We start from the raw sequence: 17,317 nt of genomic DNA, 5'->3' as shown, positions 1-17,317 counted from the left end.
AAGTAACATACTTGAAAAGTAAAATCGAAAAGAGGGAAGACGATATTTCAGAAGCAGTGTGTTCTTTCAAAGTCCAAATTTTCACATCAAAGTTTGGTACGGTTGGCTTCGCACTTCCCCTCTTACTTCTGGAGGTTTCTCTGCGTAGCCAGCACTGACGCATAACCTCCTTTGGCAAGGGAAAAATGAAAGGAAGTGAAACGCGGTCACTCTTTGGAAAGAAAAAATAAAGAACTACATAAGAACAAGACCCTGGAAGTGAGTTGTAAAGGAGCCACATGAGTGAGCAGCACCACACACTGTCTTCAGCTTTGCCTTGTAAGTGAGGGTGAAGGGACCACATTTCTTGGGTCCACTTAGAATACAGAGCTCCTGTATGACTTGGCAAAGCAGTTTACCCCAACAAGTAATTAAGAGTCAATGGGAAAACAAATTAAAAAAAAAAACCAAAAATGTAATTTCTAGAAAACAGAGTGGTTAAGAGAGACGTCAAAATATCGCGAGCCTTTTGGGGAGTTGGGGTGGGTGGCGGAGGCGTGAGAGAAGCAGTGTCCAAACAGAAACCACATCACAGATAACTGCCCAGAAAAGCCTGTGCCTCTGTCACATCGTTGCAGCTCTGCCTTCTGGGGCAGCACGAGAGCCTTGTCTCGGTGGTGGGCACCGGGACATCAGCAGACCCTCCACATGCTCATCTGCTTCTGGGGAAAGACCCATCAGGAACATCCAGGGACTGAGAACCAGGCAGGTGTGTGGGTGGTAAACTTGCCGCACTTGGCACTTTGAGCCTTTACACACGGATTGAAAGTCAGCATGCATCATCCTCACTTGGCAAGCCAGAAAAAAAGTGAGTTGAGCAGGACTGCATTCTCAAGACGTCAGAAGGATGAGTTGCAAATCCACTTTCAGCCCCCAAAGCATCGCATGCAGCGTTAGCATCGCCAGACCACGCACTGCCAGAGAAAGTATTCCACCGCCTCCATCCAATCAGGCATTACCGGGGTCTGCCAGACCTGGTCCCACAGCGGTCAAGCTCTCCCTCCCATAGTCTCCCTCCCCAGACTTTCCATCCCTCTGAAAGAACAACCAACTATGTACTCACTGCAAAGCCCGAAGCCTCTTGTGTGTCTCCAGGGCTACTGACCGTAGCCAGGCCAGTCAGCTGTGCTATTCTGGGTTGGGTGCTGCCCTGGGAGGAAACCCACACTCTGAGAGCGCTTGGGCAAGGCTGCACTCAGGAAGCAGGCGGGCTCTGCTCTCCACGCCTCTCCCTCTCGTCTCCCGCCTCCTCTCTTTCTCGTTCTATATCTATCTCTCTTGCGCACATGCACACATGCACACACGCCAAGTGCAAACGAGCACTTCTGACTAGGTGCGGCGTCTGAACTCCTGTCTTTCCAGAGCTCAAGAATGTAAAGCTGGAGGCTTGTTAGCTTCTTGCTGATTGCTCCCGAAGATAGAAAACGGGGGGAAAAAAAACAAAACAAAAAAAACACAAGCCAGTGTGCCTTTCAGAGGTGAAGTCTCAGGGCTCCTGGTTCCAGGGCTTTTATGAACTGCAGAGTGTTCTGAGTGGGGAAGGGAAGTCAAGTTCCAGGCAGGACGTGCTGTTAAGGCAGGTGGATCTGTTGAGCCCATCCAAGGGATGGGAGAAATAGAGGAAGCCTTCAGTAATGTGTTAAAATGTTTTTGCATACTCACTCTAATATGGGCATCCCCACAAAACCTGGGGTATAGTGCCCTCTTGCTATGCATGGTGCACAGGCAAAGACAGGACCTGCTGCAACAGGGAGCAAAGACCCTGGGCACAAAAGAGCCGGGAGAAGTTTCATGAAAGGAAATGAGCTCCGGGTGCTCTGAGAACGCTCAAAGGAGGGCCTGGCTCAGCCCAGGCACTGCCACAGCTGAGGTTTTTTTTTTTTTTTTTTTTTTAAGATTTATTTTATTTTTACTGGAAAGTCAGATATACAGAGAGGAGGAAAGACAGAGAGAAAGATCTTCTGTCTGATGGTTTACTCCCCAAGTAACCGCAACGGCCGGTGCTGTGCCGATCCAAAGCCAGGAGCCAGGAACTTCCTCCAGGTCTCCCACACGGGTGCAGGGTCCCAAGGCTTTGGGCCGTCCTCGACTGCTTTCCCAGGCCACAAGCAGGGAGCTGGATGGGAAGTGGAGCTGCTGGGATTAGAACTGGCGCTCATATGGGATCCCGGACGAGTTCAACATGAGGACTTTAGGCGCTAGGCCACGGCGCCGGACCCACAGCTGAAGTTTTCTCTGTGATGTGACTGGAGAAGAGGAGGGAAGGGCAGCAGAGCAGCTCTATGGCTCGGGTGTTAGGGGCAGACATGAGAACCGAACTTATGCAGGAGAGAAAAACAGTGCATGATGCTAGGATACAGACAAGGGAGGTGGCCATGACCAGAATACAGCTCTGGTTCAACAGTGCTTAAGCGATATGGCAAAATTAACAGCTCAATTAGCCAACTGGAGAATTCCAGTTGCCTATAAACCAACCACACCTTGGGGTTCAAACGACATCCACCGAGATTACTGTTTTTAATCTCCCCTCAGATCCATTTTCCCATTGGTGTCACTCACACACAGATGTTTTGGGGATGGAAAACCTTTTTCCCCAAATTCGAGGTTGTTGAAGTTCTCCGACACAGAGGAGACCGCCCCCCAGAGAAGTGCTCCACTGGGCAGGAAGGCGGGGAGGGGAAGCCTGGGTGAACAAAACTACAAATTGTCACTCAACAGTACCCTGGAGCATCAAGTCTTCTGTGTGATCCTGTAAACTCATAAATAGAGGGAGACACACTCAATATAAGCAGTGTTCATTCCTCAGCTTGTAGGTCATTTCTTTTTGAAACTCACTTAACAGCCCTGAAAATTTCTAAAATATGAACATTATTAGACAAGTTACTTCATGTGCAAAAATCCCACTTACGAGAACAAAAATATTTAAAGTATAAATGAGTAAGGTATATTGAGAATATTACAATCACCTCAAAAAAATTAGCAACATTTTACAGAAAGGCAAAAATGACTGGATGAAATAACATATATCGGGCCTGCATGTTACCCTAGCGGTTAAAGTCCTCGCCTTCCATGCACCAAGATCTCACACGGGCGCTGGTTCGAAACACGGCAACCCCCCTTCCCATCCAGCTCCTTGCTTGTGGCCTGGGAAAGCAGTCGAGAACGGCCTAAAGCCTTGGGACCCTGCACATTTGGGAGACCTGAAAGAAGCTCCTGGCTGCTCCTGACTTCGGATTGGCTCAGCTCTGGCCGTTGCGGCCACCTGGGTACTGAACCATTGGACAGAAGATCTTCCTCTCTGTCTCTCCTCCTCTCTGTATATCTGCCTTACCAATAAAAATAAATAAATCTTAAAAAAAAAAAAATAACATGTTCTGGGCCTGGCGCCGTGGCCTAGCAGCTAAAGTCCTCGCCTTCAACGCACCGGGATCCCATATGGGCACTGGTTCTAATCCCGGCAGCTCCACTTCCCATCCAGCTCCCTGCTTGTGGCCTGGGAAAGAAGTCGAGGACAGCCCAAAGATTTGGGATCCTGCACCCACGTCGGAGACCTGGAAGAGGTTCCTGGTTCCTGGCTTCGGATCGGCGCAACACCGACCTTTGAGGCTCACTTGGGGAGTGAATCATCGGATGGAAGATCTTTCTCTCTGTCTCTCCTCTCTGTATATCTGACTTTGTAATAAAAATAAATAAATCTTTAAAAAAAATAACATGTTCTTCCAACCAATGAAATATTCACACCCTACTAATCTATAAACATGTTGTAATTCTAATAAAAATTCAGGCAGGATTAGAAGTGTGGAGAAAATTCTTTATAGAATTTTTCTAAACTTCGCCTGGTAGGATAGCTGATGTTTCTGTCTAGGATAGGAAGTCTTGGATAACTGGTTCTTATCTGTAACAGAAAATTCTTTTAAAAAATGAAAGAGAACTTGTACTATACCAAATATTAAAACAGACCAGAGACTTAAAATAATTGCAACAGTATGGTTCAGGAGTACAAAGTAGATCAGTTCAATGACTCATGACACAGTGCAGAAGTAAGAATTTATGACAAAAATGGCATTACAAATTTGAGAATAAGGGACTAATTTCTTTTCATTTTATAGGATAATATATATCATAAATGAACAAAAAATAAGAGTTTTTTTTCTAGTCTTACGACCTCATAATCAGAGGAAGAAAAAACAAAAACACAGTTAAAATGGATTTTTTTTTAAGACTTATTTCATTTTTATTGCAGTAAGATATACAGAAACGAGGAGAGACAGAGAGGAAGATCTTCCATCTGATGATTCATTCCCCAAGTAGCGCAACGGTCGGTGCTGCGCCGATCCGATGCCGGGAACCAGGAACCTCTTCCAGGTCTCCCACACGGATGCAGGGTTCCAAATCTTTGGGCCGTCCTCAACTGCTTTCCCAGGCCACAAGCAGGGAGCTGGATGGGAAGTGGAGTAGCCGGGATTAGAACTGGCACCCATATAGGATCCCAGGATGTTCAAGGCGAGGACTTTAGCTGTTAGGCCACGGCGCCGGGCCCTAATAATAGTTTTTTTTTAAAAGATTTATTTATTTTTTTAATATTTAATAAATATGGGTTATTTATTTAAAAAAATTTATTTATTTTTACTGGAAACTCAGATATACAGAAAGGAGGAGAGACAGAGAGGAAGATCTTCCGTCCGATGATTCACTCCCCAAGTGACCGCAACGGCTGGAGCTGAGCCGATCTGAAGCCAGGAGCTCTTCCAGGTCTCCCATGCGGGTGCAGCATCCCAAAGCTTTAGGCCATCCTTCACTGCTCTCCCAGGCCACAAGCAGGGAGCTGAATGGGAAGTGGGGCAGCTCGGACACGAACAGGCATCCTTATAGGATCCCGGTGCGTTCAAGGCGAGGACTTCAGTCACTAGGCTACCGCTTTGGGATCTAATAATAGGTTTTTGTTTTGACCCCTCTTTTAAGTTATTTTGGGTATATACCAAGAAGCAGAAGCACTGGGTCATAATGTAATTTAACTTTTGGATGAAGTACCCAACTGTCTGTCATACTGGTTACCCGTTTTGCATTTCTCTAAGTGTACATGAGAATTTAAGTTCCTCACATCCTTGCTATCTCTCCCCCTTCCCTTCCTCCTTTAATGGAGTTGTTTAGTTATTTGAGAGGCAGAATAACATAGACAGAGAAATATCTTCCCTCTATTGGTTCACTCCCTAAATGGCTGCAACAGCCAGATCTGGCCCAGGCTGAAGCCAGGGGTCAGGCACTCCATCTAGGTCTCGCACACGGCTGTCAAGTGCTGCTACCATTCCAAGTGCCTTAGCAGGAAGCCGGATCTGAACCTGCACAACAGTAAGGCACTTTGGTGTTGTAATAAAATGTGGCTTTAACCTGCAGCGCCACAACACTGGCATCTGGTACTGCCTCTTTCTGTGCCTATGGCTTTCTTAGTAGATACTGAAGTGGTTTCTCCTTGTGGCTTTGAACTGCATGGTGTCTACTGATTGAGTTCTCTAATGCCTGATGATATTGAACACCTTTTGGCATGCTTTTTGGGCATTTTTTGGCCAAAATCTATTCAGATCCTTTGTCAATGTACTGTTAAATTTTTTAATTTATCTGTTCATGTATTTGGAAGGCAGAGAAATGACTCCCATCTGCCTGTTCACTCTCCACATGCCCACAGTAGCAAGAACAGTCCAGATCGCCCATGTGCTGGGCAGGAGTCCAGTTACTTGAACTACTTCCCAGGGTCTGATTTTTTTTAAAAGATTTATTTATTTTCATCAGAAAGGCAGATTTACAGAGCTAAGGGGAGACGCAGTTCTTCCATCCACTGGTTCACTCCCCAAATGGCCACAACAGCTGGAGCTGAGTCAGAAGCTGCTTCTTGGTCTCCTACGTGCAGGTGCAGGGTCCCAAGGCTTTGGAGCATCCTTCATGGCTTTTCCATGTCATAAGCAGGGAACTGTATGGGAAGTGGAACAGCTGGGACACGGACCAGCACCCATACGGAATCCTGGCATTTGCAAGGTGAGGATTTAACCATTGAGCCATCACGCTGAGCCCCCAGGGTCTGCATTCACAGGAAAGCTGCAATCAGGGACTGAAGCTGGATATTGAACCCAAGTCCTGTGATAGGATATGCAGGTGTCTAAATTGGTGTCTTAATTCTTAAACACCCACACCGTTTGCCCATGTTTCTATTTTGGACTAGATGTGGTTTTAGTATTGAGTTATAATAGTTCTGGAAAATAGACTGTTGTCAATTAGCAAATATTTTCTCCCATTCTGTGGATTTTCTTTTCAGTTTCTTTTAAATTTCTTGAATCACAATCAGGTTTAGTTGTCTTTGCTTGCTTGCTTATGCTTTTGCTGACATGTGTAACACGATGGGATCCAAGGCTGTGAAGTTTTGCACCTGTGTTTTCTCCTAAGTGTTTTCACTGTAGTTCTGCTTTGAGGTAGTTTTTCTACACAGTATAAAGTAGGAGTCTAATTTCTTCCCGTTTTTTGGCATGCGAAAATTCCCTTAGCCAAGCACCATGTACTGAAAAAAGCAAGTTTTCCCGTTGAGTTGTCTCGGCATCCTTGTCAAAACCAACTTCCTGTAAATGCGTTCATTTCTGGACTCTGAATTCTGGCCTACTGATCTGTTTGCCAATACCACAATCTCCATGGTGGTAGCTTTGTAGTCAGTTTTGAAACTGGGGAAATGGTGTGTCTTTCAACTCTGTTCCTCACTTTTTAAGATTATTTTGGCTTTCTGGGCCCTTGGTTTTTTTTGTCAATTATAGAACTAGCTCGTCAATCTCTATAAAAAACAGAGGGTGTGGCCGCGGGGTGGCCTCGCAGCTAAAGTCCTCGCCTTGAATGCCCCGGGATCCCATATGAGCACCAGTTCTAATCCCGGCAGCTCCACTTCCCATCCAGCTCCCTGCTTGTGGCCTGGGAAAGCAGTTGAGGATGGCCCAAAGCTCTGGGACCCTGCACCCGCGTGGGAGACCCGGAAGATGATCCTGGCTCCTGGCTTCAGATAGGCATAGCATCGGCTGTTGCGGTCACTTGGGGAGTGAATCATCGGACGGAAGATCTTCCTCTCTGTCTCTCCTCTCTGTATATCTGACTTTGTGATAAAAACAAATAAATCTTTAAAAACAAAAAACTATTATTAGCCAAAGAATGTGTGTGGGTGGAGGAGCTGGGTACACGAATGTTCAGCAGACAAATGGATAAATAAAAAAATAGAGTTGTTGTAGGATTGCACTATTCACCAGTAAAAAGGAAGTAACAAAGGGGGGGATGAAGAAGTACCAATATATACCACAGCATGAATGAACCCTGAAAACATGAAGATGACCCAAGAAAAGCTTAACACAAAAGGTCATGTATGGCACAATTCCACTCCCGTAAAACGTCCAGAAAAACAAAGCCACAGAGACATAGACTGCGATCGTCACAGAATGAAGCAAGAGTTTCTTTTTGGGGGGTGACAGAAATGTATTAATGTTTTTGGAAATTTGAAGGTGGTGACTGCTTCATAGCCTTACAAATATGCAAAAACATCACATCATCATATACCTTCCAAGTGTGAATTTTATGTCTCTATTTTTAAAAGACTTATTTGAAAGGCAGAGTAACAGAGATTTGCTGATTCACTCCCAAATGTCCAGAATGGCCACAGCTGGGCCAGGCCAAAGCCATGAGTTCTGAAGCCCATCTAGTTTTCCCTCATGGGAAGCAATCATCCTCTTGCTGTCTTCCCAGGCGCATTAGCAGAAAGGTCGATCAGAAGTGGTGCAGCCGGGGCCAGCGTGACAGCCTAGTGGCTGAAGTCCTCGCCTTGAATGCCCCTGGATCCCATATGAGCGCCGGTTCTAATCCCAGCAGCTCCACTTCCCATCCAGCTCCCTGCTTGTGGCCTGGGAAAGCAGTCAAGGATGGCCCAATGCATTGGGACCCTGCACCCGCGTGGGAGACCTGGAGGAGACTCCTGGCTCCCGGTTTCAGATAGGCTAAGCTCTGGCCATTGTGGCCACTTGGGGAATGAATCATTGGACGGAAGATCTTCCTCTCTGTCTCTCCTCCTCTCTGTATATCTGACTTTGCAATAACAATTTAAAAAAAAAGTGGCACAGCTGGGACTTGAACCAGTGCCATCTCCATAAGGCTGTGGTTTACCAACTGCATCATAATGTCTCTTATCTAAAATTTTAAATGATACTGTAAAATAGTTGATGACATAAAACACTGATGACAATATATATAGTGGACTGTGTTGGAAATGATGTGTTTAACCAAGAACTCATATTGACATTTAGGCATGGGAAAAAGACTGGAAAAAATCCTTTGTTAGAATGGTTACCTCCGGGCAGTGATGCAATGGGAAATTTAAATTTTCCTTACGCATTTTAAGTGTCCCTGTAAATGAAACCTGGGACAGTTTCACAATGTTAACAATTCTACTTAAGCCTAACAGCAATTAAGTTTCTTGTCAGCCTCACGCTGTGTCACATCATGGTACACACTGCTGAAAATTCAATTCGATTGGATTATTTCTTATGGAAATAACTAAACCCTGTATGCAACTTCTTTCACAGTCTGCGAAACCTCACCTCCTGGGCTCTGTATGAACAGGATAAGACAATTGCGGCAGGTGGAGGTGCTCCTCTGGTGCAGACCCAGGGCCAAGAGCTGGATGGGTGACTCCAAACTTAAGGCTCTTCACTGTAGGACGCCTCTGCACGGGCTGAGTTCCTATGTGCTTTTGTGGGCAACCCGCCAGCTCCCCACAGAACAAGAATTTCCTAAACCCTCACCAAAAATCAAAGCTTGCAAAAATGCTCGCTTTTGCTCTTGGAAAATAAATTTATCAACCCTAAAAATAAGGAGGACAAGGCAACAGATGAAAGAGACTCTGAGTGAGCTTCAAGCAGATGTTGGACTAAGTTCGGCAAACGCTGTCACAGGAAGTCTTCAGGACTCCTGCCCTATAGCCTGGCCGTATCCAAGAGAACCAGGAGGATTGCAGGATCAAGGGCACACTTCCGGGGAGGACAGGAGGAGGAGGTGAAAACCCTCATGGGCTTCTGAGTTTCTCCCAGCCGGCAACAGATGCAGTGTTTATTATTGGAAAACGGGTACAAGTACCGACTGTTTATCTGATGGGCTAGCTCAGCATAATAAACACACTGAAAATAATCTGCAATTTGACTCAAGGCTATGACACAGAAATATGAGGGGGTCAGCATTGTGGCATAGTGGGTTAACCCACTGCTTTGAATGCTGGCATCTCCTATAAGTGCTGGTTCAAGTTCCAGCTGGGCCAATTCTGATCCGGCTCCCTGAAAAGCAGCAGAAGATGAACCAAGGACTCGGACCCCTACACCATGGGGAGACACAGATGAGGCTCCTGGGTCCTTGCTTCGGTTCTTTCTGGTCCTGGAAGTTGCAGCCATCTGGAAAGTGAACCAGCAGATGGAAGATCTCACACTCTCTGGTTCTCCTTCTCTCTCCATAATTCTTGCTTATAAATAAGTAGATTTTTCAAGAAATAAAGATGGTTGTAACTAAACAAGACGGTTTAAAAATATGAGTATACTGAGCTTCTCTGTGATGTATAAAGTCTGTCTGTAAATTCTCATTCCTTCTAACGAGGGGTGGATGTCTATGATAACCAAACCTCTGCTACAGATGACTTTTTAAGTTTTGTTCTAAAACATAACATTTCACTGTAGGAAATTACATAGAGAGGACTAATTATAGAGCAAAACACACTACACTGGGCAGTGGTTAGGAAAGCTGACCCTCCCATGCACCACAAAACAAGGTTCATCATGTCCTCCCTGTGAAAATAGAAAGGCGAGACTCCTTCTGCAAACAGCAGGGTGAGGACCGAAACGTTGGTCTGTGCTCAGGTCACAGTATGCTAATGAATCTCATACGAAAAGTACTGCTATCGTGCCAGGTCATACACAAGGATCTCACAGTAGAACCTCAGAGGCCACCTAAGGACAAGCTTGGTGTGCCAGCTCCAGCTCCTGGGACAGACCCGCTTGGTGTTCTCCCGCTCTGGCACTAACCACCCCCTGCTTCTAAGGCTATACACCTGCCACCCACACCGTACTTCCCTCCAGGCTGCATAGATTTGCATTTGTTTAATTGGCCAGGAATGGGAAAACAGCCACCCTCTTGATTCCAAAGCAGATGTGAAACTAATTTGGGGAAAGAACAAGAACCCCAGAGAGTGACTCAGTCTTAGTGCCCCTGCATATCCCCTCACTGTTGGCAATGTGCCCATCCACTTGATTCTCCTGCCACCAGGACTGGGACTGTGCAGTGCCCTTTGTGATCTGCTGCTGCTGCAACAACTGGGTCCCCTTCAGGCCTGGTTCATCGGCTCACAGCAAGCTCCAGATTCGCCACAGATTCAGCTTCCTTCTCCTCCCCCCGCCCCCGCCATTCCTGTTTATTCCCCCACCGAACCCCAAATCACCTTTTTCCACCAAGCTGGCCTCAGACAGCCTCCATCTGGGGGCTGCCAACTCACTCATTTTATTTTCCTCCCAATCTGGGTTTCCAAATGAAACCTCCCATGAGACCATTTGGCCCTCAGTGTCTCTGAGCAACTGGTGAGACCTCCCATAGCATTTATTTCAAGAATTTCTTGGTTTAACTCAGGGCGGGGTGACAAGTAGGAGGGCACCTCAAAAGGCTTGTGGAATGGGATTAAAAATTGACCTTGGTGCAAACATTTTGAAATTTATGCACAATATTTTGGTAATACTAAGTACTGTGAAAGCCTTTTGTTTTGTTTTGTTTTGATGGACAAAGCAAACACAGAAAGAGGTCTCCCATCCATTGGTTTACTCCCTAAATGGAAGCAATGGTTGAGTCTGGGCGAGAACAAAGCCAGGAGCCAAGAACTCCATTCTGGGTCCAAGTACTTGGGCCATCTTCCACGGCTTTCCCACCCAGGTGCAGTAGCAGGCAGCTGGATCAGAAGTAGAAGAGCTCTCACTTGAACCCGGTGCTCTGACATGGGATCCCGTGCTGGAGGCAGCGGCCGTACAGTGGCCACCCAAACCCTTTGTATTTGTTTCAAAACTTACTTGCACTAGAATACATGTTTAAGACAAGTATCCACAATTTTTTTTTAAAGGACTTTCATATCTTTGAGCCTTTACTATCTCCAGTGCAGGAAGGGTCTTTCTAAGCCCACAGAAAGTAGGAAGAAGAAATGAGTAAATAGAAAAACAGCAATTAATGAAACAGAAAATGAAAAAAAAATGTCTTGGAGATTTACAAAACTTTGTCTTTAAAGGATTAACAAGAACTTCTGACAAATCTAATCAAGGAAAAAAAAAGAAAGTATCCAAATTAGAAACAAGAAAGAGGACATAATTACATATATGGAGTCGTAAACTAGGCAAAACAGATAATTTTCTAGAAAAACATAGATTACCAAAATTAACTAAAAAGAAGAAACAAACATTCCAACAGAAAACAGGCAATTCACAAAAAGAACAAGCCAAATGCCTAATAAACATACAGAAAGACCTAGCCTGTCTAGTACCCAGCTAAAGCAGCAGAATATTTATATTTTTGTTTTATTTTTATCTGAAGAGCAGAGCCATAAAGAGACAGAGAGACACAGAATTTCCATTCATTGGTTCGCTCCCCCAAATGCCTGCAGTCAAGGGGTCGGGGTCTGGGCCTGGCCTGGCCTGGGCCAGGCTGAAGGCAGAAACCCAGAATTCCATTCCCATCTCCCACATGGTGACAGAGACCTAAGTACCCAAGGCGTTCCCTGCTGCCTCCCAACACACCCACTAACAGGAAGCTGGATCATCGGTGCAGCAGGAATCTGAACCCAAGCACTCCAATGTAGAACTCAGGTATCTCAAGTGATATTGGTTGTTGAGAATTTTTTTAAAAGTTTTAAATGTTCATTTATCTATTTTCATCTGCTTGAAGGAAGAATAATAGCCAGAGAGAGTGAGAGCAACTGCTAAAAAGAGAGAGAGAGAGAGAGAGAGAGAGAGATCTCTTTCATCTGCTGTTTCACAATCAAAATGCCCTCAATACCCAAGGTCAGGAACTCCATCTGAGTTGCAGGGGCCCATGTGAGTTGCAGGGGCCCCGGTACTCAAGGCATCATCTGCTACATGCCAGGAAGCACAGACAGGCAGCTGGGCCAGCAGCAGAACAGGTGGACTAGGACAGGCATCCCAAGCAGGGGTAAGGGGCTGTACCATGCATTAACTGTGGTACCACAGGTATTCCTATAGGACTAGTGTTTTTAAAAGAAGTAATAGCGTTAGTAAAAATACAAAAAAATAGCTATTTTCTTACACTTGTGTGTAAAGCAGGATCAATTGAGGTGGAAATTTTAAAGAGAGATTTCATATTTTATTCCTTTTCTGTACTTTAATTTTCACAATAATATGTTGTATAACTGAAAGGTTTTAAATGGAATTTTTAAGTCCAGATACATAAAGATGAATACAACAACTGTTATTATATGTTTCGGTTGGATAACAAAATACCTTGAAATGAGGGCGTTGGCTTGAAACAGCTTACGGGTTTGAAATGTAAAAGGCAAGAAACAGGAGACATGGCAAAACAAGCAGTAAAGCACAGACCTAATACAAGGGAACTCCCCACACCATAAACACTCATTCTCTAAGGGCAACATCACTGTTCCAGCTTACAGGGAGCCTGGCATCTAGCCAGCCCTAAATAAAGGCTTGTTGAATAAATGAAAGACAAATAAGGTAGAGGCCAATAATTTATAGCACACATTAGCAAGTGCTGTGTGATCAGCATCCGTCAGAAATCAGTCTCCTGGAAGCCACTGTTCAGCCAAGGAGCATGACTGATGGCAAGGTACTTGTTCATAGCAACTGAAGAGGTTAAGGTTCTCAAATACTGTGCCTTTAAGTGCTCTCTCTGGCGGCTGCGGATCAGGCTGGCCTCTGCCCTGATTCTTATCAAATGACCACCGACTGCTACCACGTTGCTCATGCCTGGGGGACACGCGGAGACCCAGGAAATACATCAAAAGGCATGCTAGGAACTTTTTTTTTTTTTAACCGCATATCAGTTGCAAGGATGAAGGCCATTGTAAGCCATCACACTGTCAGTACAACAGAACATGTCAGCCTCACTCTGAAGGAATACAGTTGTAGGGAAGGAAGAAAACGAAGGCGCCTCTGGTTGAACAAAGGCGGGGACACTGAAAGGACCGGTGGCCATGCGCACCATCTGCAGTCAGGCACAGAACATGACGGAGGGGTCCCAGCGGGTGTGGGCTGCTCGCTTCCCTATTAGCTCGGCTATGCAGGAGAATGGGTCTCTTGGAGTGAAAAATACATCTACAGGGGTTGGTTTGTTCAATATCTCAGAATCAGAATGACATAATCCTTGAAGAAAATGACATTAAATTCCTTTCAAGGTGTAATTGCTTTGATTTAGCAAGTCACAACAGTTGAACAAGAGGGAAGCAGCAGAAAAAATGCTGAATGAAAAAGATCATTTAGCAGGCTGCTGAATAAAACTCACGAGTACCATAAAAGACCTCTCCTGAACAACAACAGCAAAAAGAATAATCTTGGAAATTTCTATTTCAAATAAAACAATTTCGTTCATATACATTTCGCAAACTTGAAAAATTTCACTGGAATCTGCCACACTTCTACCACAAGTATTGGTCGTTTTGGGCACCTAACTTTCAGACAAAAGGCTGCATATTACCTTGGCAAGTTTGTTGCTGCTTTTTCATAACATAATCATATGAGGGTATATTAAAAAGTTTGTGAAAACATGAAATTAAAAGGTAAGCGGATTTTGGTGAACAAGATTCTGAAATCTCTGCAGCTTTTTGATAATATGTACTTTTCATGAAATTATTGAAGATTCCACCCTTTATTCGTATGCTGGGTGTATAACTTATATGCACAATTTTCCTCTTTTTTTATTTTGTAGCATTACATTGGCTCAGAAAACTTGGTATAGCAAAGCGGTCTGATAAAATCATAGTGAAAGTGATGAATACACTTCTCTGCTCGCAACACCGACATCTTTTATCAGAGTGCTGGTTCAAGTCCCAGCTGCCCCAGATCTGCTCCCCAAATGACTGAAACAGTTGGAGCTCATTTGGGCTGGTCTGGAGCCAGGAGCCGGGAGCCAGAAATTTCCTCTGAGTCTCCCAGGAGCTGAAGTACTTGGGCCATCCTGCCATCCTCTGTTGCTTTCCCAGGTGCATTAGCAGGGAGCTGGATTGGAAGGAAGGGGAACTCCCTGAGCCTATGGAACTGTATCGTTAAAAAAAAAATTTTTTTTTAATTAAAGAAATGAAGTAGAGCAACCATGACTGAAACTGGCACCCGTATGAGTTTCTGGCATCGCAGCTGGCAGCTTTACCCATCATACCACAACTCTGGCCCCTAAGGCTGACTATTGCACAGGAATCACATGCAAGCTATAGTGACATCACCACATGCCACACGATACGCCATTCAGGCAGCTAAAAAAGGGAAGGGCCAAAAGGAAGTGCAGTGGCAATTATTTTAAAATGGAATGTCTCCAATCATTGATCCATTGGGTTCTATGGTGAGAGCACTCTATAAAATTTGTATTTTCTTTTTTACTTATTTGCAATTCAAAGGCAGCGGAAAAGAGACACACAGAGCTCTCCCAACTACTGGGACACTCCCCAGATGTTAACAACAACTGACGCTTGGTCAGGCTCAAATCAGCCACCTGAAACTCAGCCTGTCTCCCTCTGCCCGGGGCAGGGACCCAAGTACTTGAGCCATCAGCTAATGCCTCCCAAGGACTGCCTCACAAGAAAGCTGGAACGGGAAACAGAGCCGAGACTCAAGCTCACACACTCTGGTATGGCACACAGTGTCCAAGCTAGCGTTGTAATCATGTGCCAAATGCTTACCCCCACCCTTTTGTTGTGTTGTTGCTGTTGTTGTTGTTTTTATGAAGATTCTGAAAATACTAGGTGAAAACCACTTGAGCATTCCATAGCACTTTCCAACAAAGTACAATGGCCTCTTTGGTAAACCAAGTTCTTCAAAGTCCAAATCACGTTTGTCAGTGCAAAATGATGAGATTCATAACCTAAAGGAAAAGTCCACAACTACAGAGCCATTATTTAAAATTGCACTCACAAGAGATGACAAAACACAGGTACATGTTTGTGGGGCATTTTCAAGAACAGATCCAAAGGTATAAATGCTTCAAGCAAAGAGAAAACAGTACAAGATATCAGTGAAATTTCTCTATCAAAAAACACACTGACCATCAAGGAATATTAACATCATGTCACATGGGAAAAGAATCAGTAACACATGTGCAGACCAGCAGATAATTTTCATTTACCATTGAAGGAGAACTATGCAGCGCATGATTCAGTACCTTTCAGGGTCAAAGCTCAGATACAACGGAAAGAGACCTGGGATCTCAACTGATGGAGGGCAAGCAAGAAAAAGAGCTGCTGTTCAGGACAAAACGCACTGCACCCTGCGGGTGTGTGAGCCCCAGGGGTGGGGGATCTGGTCATGCTTTGGATGCCTGACCCCGGTACTTGGACTCACCTGAAAGAACATGTCCTACTTAATGAAGGAGAACATGGCAGCACACTTGGTGCCATAGCAGAAGAAGGAGACCAGAACTAACTGGACAACTACCCCAAACAAACGATGACAGCAAAACACCTCGGTGAATGGAGCCAATGGACATTGGGAGGGTGACATCATCCTTGGGTTGGTGAAAACAGCAGCATTTCAGAACTATCCAAACCACTTGGACTTCTGTCCCTCGGACTATGTATACACATTGAGACTCTGGGTTGATATGAGGTGGTAGTTCCTCATCCCTGGGTACTGGAAAGTCATAAGTGGTTTTCCCTTTGTTTCTGCCCTTCCCCCTGGAACAACAAAAAGAAGTAGCAAATTTGGAAGCAGTGAGTTCACCCGATTTTCCCTAAACTTCGATCCCTCCCACCCTGATCAATCATGTAACCATTATTTAAAAATATAATTTACTTTTTAAAAAAAGCACAACACCTAATTACAGCCTGCACCTCCGAAGTTTCCTCAGAGAAAAGCTGTAGATCAACATAAACTAACCTTCACTCACTACAGCTGGTCCATGGGTTCAGCATCACTGAATCAGCTGCAGTTCAAGAATATTCTTTTTTTAAAAAATTACACCTGGACTGAATATAAACAGATTTTTTTTTGACACTGTGAGCTAACAATACAGGGTAATAACTGTTTAGATAGCATTTTCACTGCATTAGGTTATTCTAAGTAATCCAGATAAGAGATGATTTAGAGTATGTGGGAGTAAGTATGCAGGCTCTAGGGTATTTTATAATAGACTTGAGCACCCAGGGATTTTGGCATCCTCAGGGGTTATGGAGGGACAACTGTACTGCAACAGGAATAAACATGTAAAAACAAACTGTAGTCAGGCACAACCTGTCCTTCCGATGTACAGTCTCCAATGGACAGTGGGAACCACTAAAACACAGTGGACACCAAAGAGAATGATATTCAGTTCATGTGACTAGTTCAAATGAGGGATGCTGGGAGTGGATGTTCAGCCTAGAGGTTAAGATGATGGCCAAGGCATCTGTGATTCATGCTGGAGGAGTTAAGTTCGAGTGCCAGTCTGGCTTTGACCCCAGGGTTTTCCTAACGCAGACCTCGGCAGGAAGCAGTGATGGCTCGTGTCATCAGGTCCCTGCCACCCAGGTGAGGGTCCGGATTGAGTTTTCAGGTCCCAAGGCTTTGGCTTAGCTTAGTTCCAGCTGTTGTGGGCATTTAGGGAGTAGTACATCAGTGGATGGACATTTTCTCCCTCAACCTTTCTGTACCTCTTAGATAGATAGATAGGACGACACCAGGTCAAGCATGCCACCTGTAACACCAGCATCCCATATCAGAGTGCAGGTTTAAGTCTTGCAGCTTCTGATCCAGCTCCCTACTGATGCTGCTGGGAGATCAGCAGTAGAAGACTGTCCCAGTGCTTGGGCTCTGTAACTCCACGTGGGAGACTCAAATGGAGTTCCAGGCATCCGGCTTCAGCCAGGCCCAGCCCAACCTTTGTGGTCAACCTTTGCAGGGTGAGCTTGTGGGTAGAAGATTTATTTCTCTGAATCTCCTCCCTCTGTCACTTTGCCCTGCAAATAAAACAAATCTTTAAAAAAAAAATAAGTAAAATATTTTCATATAAATAAGCAAAGGAACAGATTTTTCTAAAA

At 44.9% G+C, this 17,317-nt stretch overlaps 1 protein-coding gene across 6 annotated transcripts in view; it reads right to left on the bottom strand.

Annotated features, from left to right (window-relative positions):
- Positions 1-17,317, bottom strand: part of SPECC1 (sperm antigen with calponin homology and coiled-coil domains 1) — a 299,800-nt gene that overhangs the window by 242,282 nt on the left and 40,201 nt on the right. The window contains exon 1 of one of the 6 annotated variants that reach the window (XM_058676535.1): positions 1,103-1,221. The exons of the other annotated variants lie outside the window; for them this stretch is intronic. The gene's annotated coding sequence lies outside the window, so the exon portion shown is untranslated. Of the gene's footprint in view, positions 1-1,102; positions 1,222-17,317 lie in introns of those variants that run through there. 6 annotated transcript variants of the gene reach the window in all.

The sequence above is a fragment of the Ochotona princeps genome, chromosome 17, assembly GCF_030435755.1.
Source record: "Ochotona princeps isolate mOchPri1 chromosome 17, mOchPri1.hap1, whole genome shotgun sequence".
Taxonomy (NCBI): domain Eukaryota; kingdom Metazoa; phylum Chordata; class Mammalia; order Lagomorpha; family Ochotonidae; genus Ochotona; species Ochotona princeps.
This window is presented reverse-complemented; position numbering and strand designations above follow the sequence as displayed.